This window comes from Monodelphis domestica, chromosome 3, assembly GCF_027887165.1.
Source record: "Monodelphis domestica isolate mMonDom1 chromosome 3, mMonDom1.pri, whole genome shotgun sequence".
Classification (NCBI taxonomy): Eukaryota; Metazoa; Chordata; class Mammalia; order Didelphimorphia; family Didelphidae; genus Monodelphis; species Monodelphis domestica.
In genome coordinates, this window is record NC_077229.1 from 124643271 (window position 1) to 124658306 (window position 15036).

At 35.5% G+C, this 15036-nt stretch overlaps 1 long non-coding RNA gene across 1 annotated transcript; it reads left to right on the forward strand.

The window, feature by feature from the left end:
* Positions 1-1434: 1434 nt before the first annotated feature.
* On the forward strand, positions 1435-11473 carry LOC130458329 (uncharacterized). The gene is made up of 2 exons (XR_008917497.1): positions 1435-1934; positions 11259-11473. It is a non-coding gene; the product is annotated as an uncharacterized LOC130458329 (long non-coding RNA).
* The last annotated feature ends 3563 nt before the right edge of the window (positions 11474-15036 follow it).

Here is a 15036-nt window from a genome sequence, read left to right on the forward strand (position 1 = left end):
TTACCCAGCTCTCTTCTGGCCTCACAGGCTCTTTGGTGCCTCTCTCTCTTGGTTACCCCAACCCTGCCTTGCCCTACTCACCCCCTTCAGTGTCATTTGGGTTGTGGCCACTTTAGATTGTCTTGAGCAGTTGATTAATAAATCAACTTAAAATAAAACATAATACTGGACTTCAAGAATTTCAGTTGTATTATCTAACATTCCTTTTACGGATGAGAAAACTGAAGCTCTCTGAATAATTAAGTGCTTATATCCAAGTCATCTGACTGCAAATGCAACATTGCTTTCCCCCTTGCATCAGTCAGTCAAAGGGCAAGCATTCTTTTAAAGTCCTTTGTGCATAGTTCCAAACTGCCCTCAAGAATGGTTGGACTAGTTCACAACTCCACTAGCAGTATATGTGTACAATTTTGCCACATCCTCTCCAACATTTATCACTTTCCTTTTAATGTCATATTGGCCAGTCTGCTAGGTGTGAGGAGGTACCCCAGTGTTGTTTTAATTTGCATTTCTCTAATCAGGAGTGATTTCAGCACTTTTTCATGTGCTTATTGATAGTTTTGATTTCTTCATGTGAAAACTGTCTATTTGTATCCCTTGACTATTCATCAATTGGTTAATAGCTTGATTTTTTTTTTTTTGTGAATTTGACTTAGTTCTTTATATATTTGGGAAATTAAACCTTTGTCAGAGAGTACTGCTATAAAAATGTTTTTCCTGGTTTGTTGCTTTCCTTCTAATTTTGGTTGCAGTGGTTGTGTTTGTACAACTAAATCCTCCATTTTACATTTTGTAATATTCTCTATCACTTGCTTGGTCTTAAAATTCCTTCCTCTCCCACAAATCTGACAGGTATACTATTCTATGTTCACCTAATTTATTTATAATGTCATTCTTTATATTTCACTCTTTACCCATTTTGAATAGGGTGTGTAAGGGTTAAATTAGGGGTTTTGGCAAAATAAAAGTATTTAAATTTAATGAGAATATAGTAGAGTTGTAAATTAATATTATTCCTTTAAGCCAGAGAAAAGAAAACTTCCAGCAGCTTTTAACAATTAACTATTTTAGTATTATGTTTTATTTTAAATTGATTTATTAATCAACTGCTCAAGACAATCTAAAGTGGCCACAATCCAAATGACACTGAAGGGGGTGAGTAGGGCAAGGCAGGGTTGGGGTAACCAAGAGAGAGAGGCACCAAAGAGCCTGTGAGGCCAGAAGAGATCTGGGTAACCTCATGGGCAAGCCTATAATATATACCCCTTGTGACCTCATCAATCAGTCCCTCTCCTGGACATTTAAATAGTATAGACAATAGGAGATTTTCTTTCTCTACCTCTTTCCTCTATTTCTCTCCTTTACTATATTCATTTTACTATATTCTTTTACTATCTAGAATCTATACTATTTATCCTATAATTACCTATAAATACCTATAATTACTCTCTAAAACTGTCTATATCTACCTATAATAACAACCAACCCACAAAGTTCCCACCCAATCCAGCCCAATCAAAACCAACCCAATCCATGTTTAATCCAATTCCAATTAAGTCTGTCAACAAAGACCAGCCACCTCCCAAAAAATTCAAGAAAGAAAAAAAAACTAACAGCGTAAACAAAAAGCCCCAAGCCCAAACCCCAAACCCAAAAAGTCCTCTAAAGGCTAAAAGCCTCTCAATAAGCTCAGGGCCTACCTTTATATTCTAGCAACTAAAAATCAACCACCAACTCATGCCCAGCAGTCAACTTTCCCACCACTTCCAGCCCTAACTGTCAGCAACTGACAGACCACAACAGTCAGCATCTGATCCCCCTCCCCAAATTGTCAGCAACTGACAGCCCCAATCAATTGATGCTGGTCAAGCAAGGGGCTCCAGGGTTCCTACTTCCTGTCACTGTGAGCTGGTTAATTCCTACACATTGCTATGGTAAGAGAACCTCCAGGTCGCCCATTAAATTAAAAAAGGAATTAAAAAATTGCTTTTTACAGGTGTAAGATTTTGATCTAAACTTAATTTTTCCCATACTATTTTCCAATTTTCCCAACAGTTTTTTCAGACAGTGAGTTCTTGTCCCAAAAGCTGAGATCTTTGGGTTTATCAAACAATTGCTTGCTAAGGTCACTTACACATGGTCTATTCCATTGATTTACCCTTCTGTACCATATTGTTTTGATGACCACTGCCTTATAGTACAGTTTAAGATCTAGTACTTTTAAGCCCACATCCTTCAATTTTTTTCATTATTTCCCTTGATATTCTTGATTTTTGTTCTTCCAGATGAACTTTGTTATAAATTTTTCTAATTCTATAATTCTAATTCTATAAATTTTCTAATTCTATAAAAATTCTATAAAAATTTGTTTGGTGGTTTCATAGGTATGGCACTGAATAAGTATATTAATTTGGGTAGGATTATAATTGTTTTTTATATTATATCATCCTATCCATAAGAAATTAATATTTTCCCAATTATTTAGATCTAGTGTTAATTGGGTGAAAAGTGTTTTGTAGTTGTGCTTCTATAATTCCTGTTTTTGTCTTGGCAGATAAATTCCTAAATATTTCATATTGTCCAAAGTGATTTTAAATGGAGTTTCTCTTTCTAACTCCTGCTGCTGAATTTTGTTAGAAATATACAGAAATGATGATTTATGTGGGTTTATCTTGTACCCTGCAACTTTGCTAAAGATGTTAATTATTTCCACTAGTTTTTAGTTGGTTTTCTATGATTCTTTAAGTAGACCATCATATTGTCTGCAAAAGTGAAAGTTTAGTTTCCTCATTACCTATTTTAATCCTTTCAATTTCTTTTTCTTCTCTAAGCACTACTACTAATGTTTCTAGTACAATATTAAATAATAGAGTGATAATAGGCATCCTTGCTTCACTCCTGATCTTATTGAGAAGGATTTTAACTTGTCCCCATTGCAGATGATACCTGCTGATGATTTTTGATATATACTATTTATTATTTTGAGGAATGGCCATTCTATTCCTATACTTTCTAGTGCTTTCAATAGGAATGGGTGTTGTATTTTATTAAAAGATTTTTCTGCATCTATTGAGATAATCATGTTATTTCTATTGGTTTGATTATTTATATAGTCAATTATGTGTATGATTTTCCTAATATTAAAGCATTATTGCATTCCTGGTATAAATCCCACCTGGTCATAGTAAATAATCCTTGTGATGATTTCCTGTGGTCTTTTTACTAGTATTTTATTTAATATTTTTGCATCTATGTTCATTAAGAAGATTGGTTTGTAATTTTCTTTCTCTGTTTTTGGTCTTTTGGGCTTTAGAATTAGTACCATATTTGTGTCATAAAAAGAATTTGGTAAGATTCCTTTGTTTATTTTGTCAAATAATTTGTGTAGTATTAGGATTAGTTGTCCTTTAAATGTGATAGAATTCACTTGTGAATCCATCTGGCCCTGGGTATTCTTTCTTAGGAAGTTTCTTGATGGCTTGTTCAATTTCTCTTTCTGGGATGGGATTATTTAAGTATTCTATTTCTTCTTCTGTTAATCTAGGTAATTCATGCTTTTGTAAATATTTGCCCACTTTACCTGGATTGTCATATTTGTTACCATATAATTGGGCAAAATGGTTTTAAATAATTACCATAATTTCCTCTTCATTAGAGGTAAGATTGCCCTTTTCACCTTTCATATTGTTAATTTGATTATCTTCTTTCTTTTTTAAAATTAGATTAGCTAGTACTTTATCTATTTTGTTTCTTTTATCTTCAAAATACTAGCTCCTGGACTTATTTATTAGTTCATCAGTTCTTTTACTTTGACTTTTATGAATTTTATTAATTTCTCTTTTAATTTTTAGAATTTTCAATTTAGTTTTTATCTGAGGATTTTTAGTTTGTTTTTTTTTTCTAATTCTCTAAGTTGAAAGCCCAATTCATTCATCCCCTCCTCTATTTTTGTTGCTATAGGCAGTCAGAGATATAAAGTTTCCTCTGAGTACTGATTTGGCTGTATCCCATAGGTTTTAATATATTGTCTCCTCATTATCATTCTCTTTAATGAAGTCCATAATTGTTAGTATGATCTCTCTTTTGACCCACCAGTTTTGAAGAATTAGATTATTTAGTTTCCATTTAATTTAAAATTTGCCTTTCCATGTGCCATTGTTAATTATAATTTTATTGCATTATGATCTGAAAAAGTTGCATTTATTATTTCTGCTTTTCTGCATTTGTTTGCAATATTTCCATGTCCTAGTACATGATCAATCTTTGTATATGTGCCAAGTACTGCTGAGAAGAAGATATATTCCTTTTCATCCCTGTTCAATTTTATCGAGACATCTATTAACTCTAATTTTTATAGCATTTCATTCACTTCCATTATTTCTTTCTTATTTATTTTTTGGCTCAATTTACATAGTTATGAAAGGAGAATGTTGAGATCCCTCACTAGTATGGTCTTACTATCTACTTCCTCCTTGAGCTCTTTAATTTTTCCTTTAGAAATCTAGATGCTATGCTATTTGGTGCATAAATGTTTAGTAATGATATTACTGCATTGTTTATAGTAATCTTTAGCAAAATGTAATTTCTTTCCTTATCTCTTTTAATCAGATCAATTTCTACTTTAGCTTTGTCTGATATCATGATTGCTACTCCTACTTTTTTTTTTTTACTTTAGATAATGCATAATAAATTCTGCTCCAGCCTTTTACCTTGAATCTGTGTGTGTCATCCTGCCTCAGATGTGTTTCTTGTAAATAACATAGGGAAGGATTCTGGTTTTTAATCTACTCTGCTATCTGCTTCCATTTTTATAGGTGAATTCATTCCATTCACATTAAGCATTATGATTACTAACTGTATATTGCCCTCCATTTTATTATCCCCTTTAGATCCTGCTCTATTCCCTTTCACTCTATTCCTTCTCACCAGTATTTTGCTTTTTGTCACCCCACACACACATTTCCCTCTCCCTTCAGTTACTTCCCCTTTCCCTTGCTTATTTCTCTTCTACTTCTCTATAGGGTAAGATAGAATTCTATACCTCACTGAATATACTTGTTTTAACCTCTCAGAGCCAGTTACAATGAGAGTAAAGTTTAAGCATTGCCTGTCACCACCCTTATTCTCCCCTCTCTGTAAAGAATTTTCATGACTCTTTATGTCATATAATTTACCCCATTCTGTCTCTCCCTTCCCTTTTCCCTCAGTGCAACCTTCTCTTTCATCTTTGATTTTTTTACATATAATTCATATGCATACATATCATACATATATATCGTTTCATATCATCACCTTTATATACATATCATATCATGTTATATTATCAAATACATTGTATTATCATAATTAGCTTACTTCCCCATACTCTTTCTGGGTTAATTCCTTCTATCTTCTCTACTATTAATAGTAATTTTTGAGAATTATAGATATCCTCTTTCAATGTAGACATATAAACATTTTGACCTTAATGAGACTCTTACATTTTTTCTTTCTTATTTACCTTTTTGGGTTTCTCTTGTGTCTTGTGTTTGGACTTCAAAAAATTTTTTTTGTTGTTGTTTAGGTCTGACTTATTCTCAGAAATGCTTGGAAATATTCCATCTTATTGAATATTCATTTTCCCCTAAAAGAATATACTCAGTTTTGCTGGATAGATGACTCTAGGTTACAAATTTTTGCCTTCCAAAATATAATATACCATGTCTATTGATACTTTAATATAGAAGCCACTAGGTCCTGTGTGATTGTGATTGTAGCTTAATATTATTTACATGGTTTCTTTCTGGCTGCCTGGAGAATTTTCTCTTAGCTTGGTGGTTCTTGAATTTAACTATTATGTTCCTGGGAGTTATACTTTGAGGATTTATTTCTGGAGGTGATCTGTGAATTCTTTCATTTTTTATTTTATTTTCTTGTTTAAGGATCTCTGGGAAGTTTTCTTTGATAATTTTTTTGCAGTTTGATTTCCAAGGTTTTTATCTTGATCATGACTTTCAGAGAGTTCAATAATTTTCAAATTATCTTTCCTAGATCTATTTTCTAGGTCACTTGTTTTTCAATAACATATTTCATGTTTTCCTTTTTTTCCTTTCATTCCTTTGATTCTGTTTTATTGTTTCCTGATTTCTCATGAAATCATTAGTTTTATATGGTCAATTCTGATTTTTAATGCCTGATTTTCCTATGTCACTATTTGGCTGTCCTTTTTTCAACTGGACTGTTTCTTTTTGCATCACTTTCCTTTCTCCTTGCATTAATTTCATTTCTTTCCCACTTTTCCTCTGAAGCTCTTAATTGATTTTTGAAACCTTTTATGAGTTCTTCCATAACCTGTGTTCAATCCATATTTTTCTTTTTGACTTTACATGTGTTTTCTCTGCTTTCAATGCCCCCTTCTGCATCTGTACCTTGCTCTTTGTCTCCATAAAAATTCTTTAGAGTTAGGTCCTTTTTTGATGTTTGCTCATTTTCCCTATCTAATTATAGGTAGACTTGAGGGAATGATGTGATGGTCTGAGGACTGAGAGCTCTGAGTCCTCTCCCTATACTGATTCAATTGATACTTGAGATGCTGATAGCTTAAAGACTTGACTCAGGCTTAAGTGTAAGTTTTTGATCTCACTCTGATTTTATTCAAGTCAGGGACTGATCAAATTCTAGCCCTAGGCTTAGGCTCAATTTTTTGGTTTGTTTGTTTGTTTTTTTAGGGTCTGTTAACTTCCCTTCCCCCTCTCCTTCCCTCCCTTTTTATACTCCCTCCACCCTCCCCTCCTGAATTTCCCCTTCTCTCTTACCCTGTTGGATAAGATAGATTTCAACATCCCAATGGATCTAGATGTTCTTTCCTCTCAGAGTTGATTTCACTAAGATTAAGGTTTAAGTAATACAAATAAGCACTCTCTTCCTCTCCTTCTTATAGGAGATTTGATTTCTTCCCCTCCCCTTCCCATGTGTATCTTTGTGTGAGAAAGATTATTTATTTAGTTTTTTTTTCTATTTCTTGATGTATATCTTAGTACCATCAATGATTCCCCCCTCCCTTTTTCTTTCTTTCCCCCCTTTTCTCCATATCGTCTTAATGCCCCAATCTTTCCCTATGCGTGATTCTTCTAACTACTCTAATGATGCATACAATTTTTGAGAGTTATACATTACATTTTCCCCACAAATTAATATATATAATTTGATATAAATGTAGTCCTTATAGAAGAGAGTTTGAATAAAAGAAAAAGGTCACATTTTTCTCCTTTTCCCTTTCCTTCATATTTACCTTTTCAACTTTTTCTTGCTCTTTGTGTTTGGATGTCAAACTTTCCACAGAGCTCTGGTCTTTTCTTTACAAATACTTGGAAATCTTCTATTTTGTTGAATGCCCATACTTTCCCCTGGAAGAATATAGTCAGTTTTGATGGATAGCTGATTCTCGGTTGAAGACCTAGCTTTCTTGCCTTTCTGAATATCATGTTCCATGCCTTATGGTCATTTAGTGTGGAAATTGCAAGGTCTTGTGTGACCCTGATTGGTATTCCTTATATCTAAATTGTATTTTTCTGGCTTCTTGTAAGATTTTTTCTTGAAAGCTTTGGAATTTGGCAATTACATTCCTTGGAGTTGTCTTTTGGGGATTTAGTGTGAAGGGTGTTCTTTGAGCTCTTTCAATGCCTATTTTGCCCCCTTGTTCTGGAATCTCCAGGCAGTTTTCTTGGATGATAGCTTATATTATGATATCCAGATTACTATTTCTGCCTTTTCTGGTAGACCAATGATTCGCAGATTGTCTCTCCTTCCTCTGTTTTCCAGGTCTGTCATCTTGTCAATGAGATATTTTATGTTATCTTCTAATTTCTTAGTCTTTTGCCTTTCCTTTTTTAATTCTTGCTCTTTTGCAAGATCATTGTCTTCCAGTTGCCTGATTCTGACCTTTAAAGACTGGTTTTCCTTTTCAGTTTGGTCTGTCCTGCTTTTTGAGGCTTCAAGCTGTTTCTGCAATTTTGTGTTTTCATCCTTCAGATTGCTGAGTTCCTTTTGCATTATTTCCCATTTTTCCTGCCAGAAGGCTTCCATCTTTTTGATAACTTCCAATTTAAATTCTTTAAGAGCTTGTAGACAATTTCCATTTCTTTTGGAAGGTTTTGGAGCATTTGTTTGTATTTCCTCTTCTATTTCCTCTGTATTCTGTATTTTCCCTCCATAAAATGTATCCAAAGTCACCCCCTTCCTCTTGCTTTTCTGGGTGTTGGGAGGCTGTACCTGGGCATTGTTTGCCATCTCTATGTTTTTTTTTCCTCCCCTTTCCAGTCAGAAATCTGAGTGAAGAGGGCTTGCTCTCAGTGTAAGGGTCTACAGATTAAGGCTTTAGCCTCAGGTAAATTCTTGGTTTTCTGCAGCTGAGCTGTCTTCCCGGGGTAGCTAAGGGTCTGCCCTCCCCTGACTGCCAGTGTTTTAGGTGTTACTATTCTCAGGTGTAGGTCTTTGGTGGTCTTAGTTAACTCCCAAGACTTGTGGGTGCCCCTTGCTCACTTCAGGGGATCCCTTCACTCACTTGTTGATTATAGCATGCTAGTTCTGGGCGCCCGCGATCTGAGTTCCCCTTGCCTGCCTGCTGGGGTTTTGGGTGTTACTACTCACAGGAGTGGGTCCTTGGTGTTCTTAGTCAGGTCTCCAAACCTGGGGCTGCCCATTGTTCAGTCCTGGGGTGCCCCTCCCTCATTTATTTATTCTGGCCAGTGCTGACTTTAACTCTGGCTCTGGATGTGTGGTGGGTGGGGGAAGAGGGGGTGGGTCAGCTTTTCATTCCCTTATATTGTGGAAATGCCGGAATCCCACCTACCTTCAGTGCTGCGCTTTAGTGTGGGGTCCCTCCGATCTTATGAGGATGGTTGTTTGTTTTTTTTGGGGGGGGGTCTTTTGAGGTCATCTGTGTCATTGGGTCTGAGGAGAGGAAGTGAGCCGCGTCTACTCTGCAGCCATGCTTACCCAGAAGTCAGAAGTGAACTTTTTGAAGGTAGTGACCTTATATTATGCCTTTCTTTGCATACATGGTATTTAGCACAATGCTTGGAAAATAATGAATGCTATCAATAGCCTGACTGACACATTATCTGTCTTTATGTAACTTAAATTCTGTAATATGGATGCTTCAATAAGTTGATGCATCTTTTAGCTAATTACAGCAAGGCAATTGTTCAGATGTTTTGGTCATTTTGACTCTTTGTGACTGTTGTTGGGGTTTTCTTGGAAAAAATATTGGAGGGGTTTGCCATTCCTTCTCCAATTAATTTTTCATATCATGAAACTGAGGGAAATAGTGTTAAATGACTTGCCTAGGGTCATACAACCATTATTTTAGTTTAGGAATATGAGTCTTCTGACTACAGGCCCACCATTGCACCAATTAGCTAACCCATTGCAAGATTAACAATCCCTCCAAATATGTAGTCTACAACCAATCCATATTATTGCAACTTGTGGGACTCATATGTTCTATACATTCTCTCAAGGGGTCTACCCTATATGCTTGGGGCTGTCCTTTAGATTTCCTTATGTTATATGAAAACCCATGGAGTGCCTAGGATATTCATTGGCTACCCTTATACCTTGGTACATTTCCTTCCTTTTCACGTTATGTATCACTTTGATGACATTCTTTATATATACTGTATAATTCATTTTGGTCACAGATTTCAATCTATTCATACCCATCATATGTCTCTCTTTTCCCTTCTGGTGTCCTATCCCATAGAAGAGAAATTATATTGATTTTTGCTCTTCCCCCAAATGAGAAACAATCACTTTCAATTTATTTTGCTCACAATACTTTAATTCCATGATTCCTTCTTATGTCAGAGGTAGGATTTATCTACTAGCTGTGTGTCCCTGGTTAAGTCAACCTCTCAGTGTCCTAGAAAACTCTCTTAAAACTTTATGTTGAAAGAAATTGCTGTGTTGATAGGGGAAGTTCTGCATCTGATCATTACTCATCAATAAAATTATAGACCCAGGTCCCATTCCTATTTCTTTTTAACTTATTATATTTTATTTTTATTGTAGTTATCTATATACAAACCTTATTTTTCCTGGTAGACTGTTAGCTCCTAGAAGATTAGCACTTCATCTTGCTCACCTTTCTATACTCCAATGCCTTTTACTGTGCATTTATAAATGATAGGCACTGAATGAATGGCATTGCAAGGTTAGGCTATGAAAATAGAGTACCCGGCCAGGAAAAATACATTCTTTAGTTTCAATGATATTCTAACAGAAATATGAGTGTAAATTGGATAGTCAAGAAGAAAATATAGTGGTGAAGATAGTGACGTATGCCATTAGTCTTCCACAAAACTATCACTCCAGAGAACCTTTGACTTGGTGTTAGCATACCGGGATTCTAGTTTCAGCTTTTTCATTTATTAGATAAAAATTGAATAGTAATTAGGTGCTCATTATGCATCTTACATATCCTGGGTGTGTAAGAATTTGTTGAATTGAATGAATTCTCCTTTGTCTGCCTAGTGTGGTAAGACTGATTAAAATTTTGACAATTGTCATTCTTTTCATAATATCTTGTTTGTGATTTTTAGATTCTATCTTGTTATGTGGATAAGATAATATTTGCTTCTTAGAGTCTTTTAACTTTGTTATCTTCCCTCTGGGGAAAGTAGATAAATCAATATTTCCAGTTCTAGAATTTAAATGGGCATGCACAATTTATAACTAGGTATATTAATAAGTAAGACTCTCTTTTCTCACTTGAGAAAACATCCCAAGGCCATATTCTCCTGAACTTCTGGGGAAGAGGTATACCCGTATCATTTGGTTAGTATCCTATAAGTTTTGCTTTTTGCTATCTCTTACTTTTGCCCCTAAAAGAATGTCTCTTCTTTCCTCAGTTATAACTTCAGAGATAAGTAGCCATGTGGGCTCACATAGCCTCAGGGCATATATGTCTTTGTTAGCTAATGTTGAGTAAATGAAGGAACATTTCAGTCTCATACTTTTATTCCCCTCAACTAATTATTGCACTCCAAGATCCCAAAGCATATATTTGGAAGAAGAGTTGGCAGATAATAATTTTCCCCTCCTCACCTGGACCTTTGAAAAGGACAGACTATTTCTAATACAAGTAGGATGTGTAACTTTCTCATTTTCATCCCTTGCTTCAAAGAGGACCAATAATATCATGAGTGATGACATCTGTATGAATTGGATTTAAGTGAGGCAGATTTGCACAAAGTTGTCATCCTTACTTTCTTTTTCAGAGTTGTCAAAGTCCAGTGGCAGGACAAAAGTCAAGAGGACCAGCAATGGCTTGGGATACAGTGGATGACCTTAGCATCTTCATTTTCTGACCAAGCTTTAAGTGCTTCTCAGAGTCTTCTTCTACCACATTCATGGCTATTGGAATGAATTGTTTTTATCTGTTCATTCCATAAAGTCTTCACATATTTTGAGTAGATAACCCTCTTAACTCACAGTCAGGTTTGAGGCCTATTGATTACCATTATGAAGTTGATTATTGACTACTATTTATTTACAGTTAAGAGTTTTGTTATTATAATAGTAACCATTGTAACCAAGGTTTAACACTTACGGTATTACTGGGTAAATCTAATATTCAACCCTCAATATATGAGCAATACAAGCAGTTGAAGGAATTAAGAAAAATTGATAAAGGATGATGTTAGGATAAAAATTCTCTGAAAACTGTTTGTTACTTTACAATTATTTATTAGATAGAGAAAGTGTGTTAAAGAGAGAAAAGACACATAATCAAATGGCCACTAGCCTTGCTAATTATCTGAGTTTTCCTCTTACCTTGTGTCTCTGATCTCAAAGAGACCACACACCAGCTGTCCCACCAAGGAAGTCCAAAGAGAGAGCTATACTGCTTCCTCAGTCCCCAACTTATAACCTTATTGATAACAGAACCAACTTCAGTCTGGGTCAGAAGTCAGTCCTCTGGACTCTAAGGGTCATGTGGGACAAGATGCAAGCATCCACTAGGATGCTAGGGAACCAGAGGTTTCTCCTTACCCAGAGAAGCCTCAGGCCTCAAATTCCTAGCCCAGACAAAGGGTGGGGGTGAAACTGAAATGGATTTTCAAAACTTTCCTTTTAGAAAGGAAAGAGGAATAAAATTTATATTAAATTCACACAGTCCACCATACCCTCTGGTACTTTTGGAGATTAACATATTAGTCTTCCTACTCTATTTTTTGGGACATTAACATGCTAGTTTTCTCAATCACTCACCTCATTTATAATATATATACATCTCAGGATTTACTTACTAGGATGCATAAGGGCCCAAAGATATACATTTCATTGAGAATCTAACTATATTTGGGTGTTTCTCAACATATTAAGAAATGATAGATAGATAGATAGATAGATAGATAGATAGATAGATAGATAGATAGATGCATTGACAAGGAGCCATTAGGGGGCATTCCCCCCCCCCTTTTTTTGACACAATCAAGATAAAATATTGGCACTTGGAAAGGACAGAATTAGAAGGAAGGCCCAACCTCCCACAGTTCAGTTCATTAGATCCAAAGGCTCACTCAGTCTCAAGACGTTGTGTTTGATCTCTGGGGACATGCTCTATTGCTGTCACCTTTTTAGTCAATCTTGAATCATGATGGGCCTTGCAACATCTTCTCTACGAGATCTGCTTTCCTGGTCCAGGTTATTGGCAATAACTTTCCCTAAAATCACTTTAAAAGGTATTAGTCTATGGACTTTTAGTATAACTTTGCAATCCTACCTTAGGAGGGGGAGATTCTATCCAGGATCATATCCTACATACAATAACCTGATGGTAATACAAAATAATGTTCTAATACAGTGAATACTCTTTTACAAGAGCAACAACAGACTTGGTAAAGGAAGTATGGCTAGGTTGTTAATTTAAGAATTTATTAAATAATATATGAATCACTCATCCCCAAAACAAGAAAGGAAAATATATACATATATAAATAAAAATCATAACAAATCTCTGATACATATTCAGATGCAACAATATTGCAATTACCCACCATCTGCCATGACTAAAGAAAGTTTCCATGCTAAAGAAAAAAGGGGACAGAAATTTGATAAAATAGGGGGATGTGTTCCCCTAATTTGACTTTTTACTCTATCCAAGAGTCATAGGGATAGCAAGCTAGAGTTAGAGCCAAATACAGACATTCTCATATCTTTTAGGGTCATATCTTATAGGTTAAATCAGAAGAGGTGACTTTCCCCTGAGACAGCTCTCCCACTTTAGCACTGACATTTATCATCCCTACAGGTATTGTTTACAACCTTAATCATCTGTTTATCAGCAATGGTCAGTGGCTTGTTAGTAATCCTTTTGTAGTTTTCCTGGAATCATGACTCAAATATCAGTTTTAGTCCCACAAGATTTAATACCCAATGGCAGGTTTCAGTGTTTTAAGCTTTGAGGCATGCAATGTTGTCAGAGCTATTAGACATTGTACTAATACTTCAATACCAAATATGAGGTATAATTCAATAAACTCAAGTTTTAACTTACTTAACTTACTTTAAAATTTACTTAAAAGTAAGAAAACTTAAACTTACTTAAAAAGTAAGAAAACAAAAGAGAAAAAATTTAAAAGGTAATTTCTCAAACTACACTAAACAATATAACAATAAACAATATAACAATAAATAAGTATTTCAAAAACATATAGCTTGGTTACTTAAAAGTTAAATCTGGGAGACTAGATGTGATACTCTTCCTCTCCTCAGCATCCACTGATATAGACTACCTCAAAAGACCAAAAAAAACAAATTCATAATAACAAAGGGACTCTATAGTAGGGCATAACATTGCAGGTATGTGGGATTTGGGCATTTCCACACTACAAGGAGGTGAAAAAGCTCAAATGTGAGATGATCCACCCTCCCTCACCACACCTACAGAGCCAGAGTAAGAGCCAGTGCACATCGGAATCAGTGAGTGAGCAAGGGGCACCTCTAGAGTGAACAAGGGGGCACCTCTTGGTCCTTGGGAGCTGACTAAGACCACCAAAGACCTACCCCTGAGAGCAGCTACACCTGAAACCCTGGTGGGCTGGGGAGCGCAAACCATGGGCACTCTCGGGAAGGTGGCACAGAGAAGGTCAAGGAACAGTGGAGGTTGCAGATAATCAAGAGCTTGCCTCAGTCAAAATCCTTGCTCTTTAACTTTATAAATAGAGAGCCTGACCATCTCACTCAGATTTCTGACTAAAAAGGGAAGGAAAAACCTCCATAGTGATGGCAAATTGTGCCTAGGAGCAAAAACCACCCTCCAAGAAAAACAAAAAGAAGACATTGACCCTGGAAAATTTTTACAGAAGAAAAACCCAGGCTACAGAGGAAATAGAGGAGGAAATACAAACAAAGCCAAAACCTTCCAAAAAAATGGAAATTATCCACAAACTCTTGAAGAATTTAAATTGGAGCTTATCAAAATGATGGAAGCTTTCTGGCAAGAAAAGTGGGAAATAGTTCAAAGAGAAAATTATAATTTAAAGGACAAGAACTCCTAATTGGAGAAACAGCTGGAAGCCATGAAAAGCAGGATAGACCAAACTGAAAAGGAAAACCAGTGTTTAAAGACCAGAATTAGGCAACTGGAAGAGAATAATCTTGCAAAACAGGAAGAATTAATAAAGCAAAGTCAAAAGACTGACAAAATGGAAGAAAACATAAAATATCTCACTGACAAGATGACAGATCAGGAAAACAGACCACAAAGAGATAATTTCAGAATCACTGGTCTACCTGAAAACCCAGAAATAAACAGAGATCTTGACATCACACTACAAGAAATCATCCAAGAAAACTGCCCTAATGTTCTTGAACAAGGGTGCAAAATAGACATTGAGAGTGTTCATAGAACCCCCTCTACACTAACTCCTCAAAAGACAAGTCCCAGGAATGTAATTGCCAAATTCCAGAGCTTTCAAACTAAGGAGAAATTTTTATAATAAGCCAAAAAGAGACAATTCAGATACCAAGGAGCACCAATCAGGATCACAC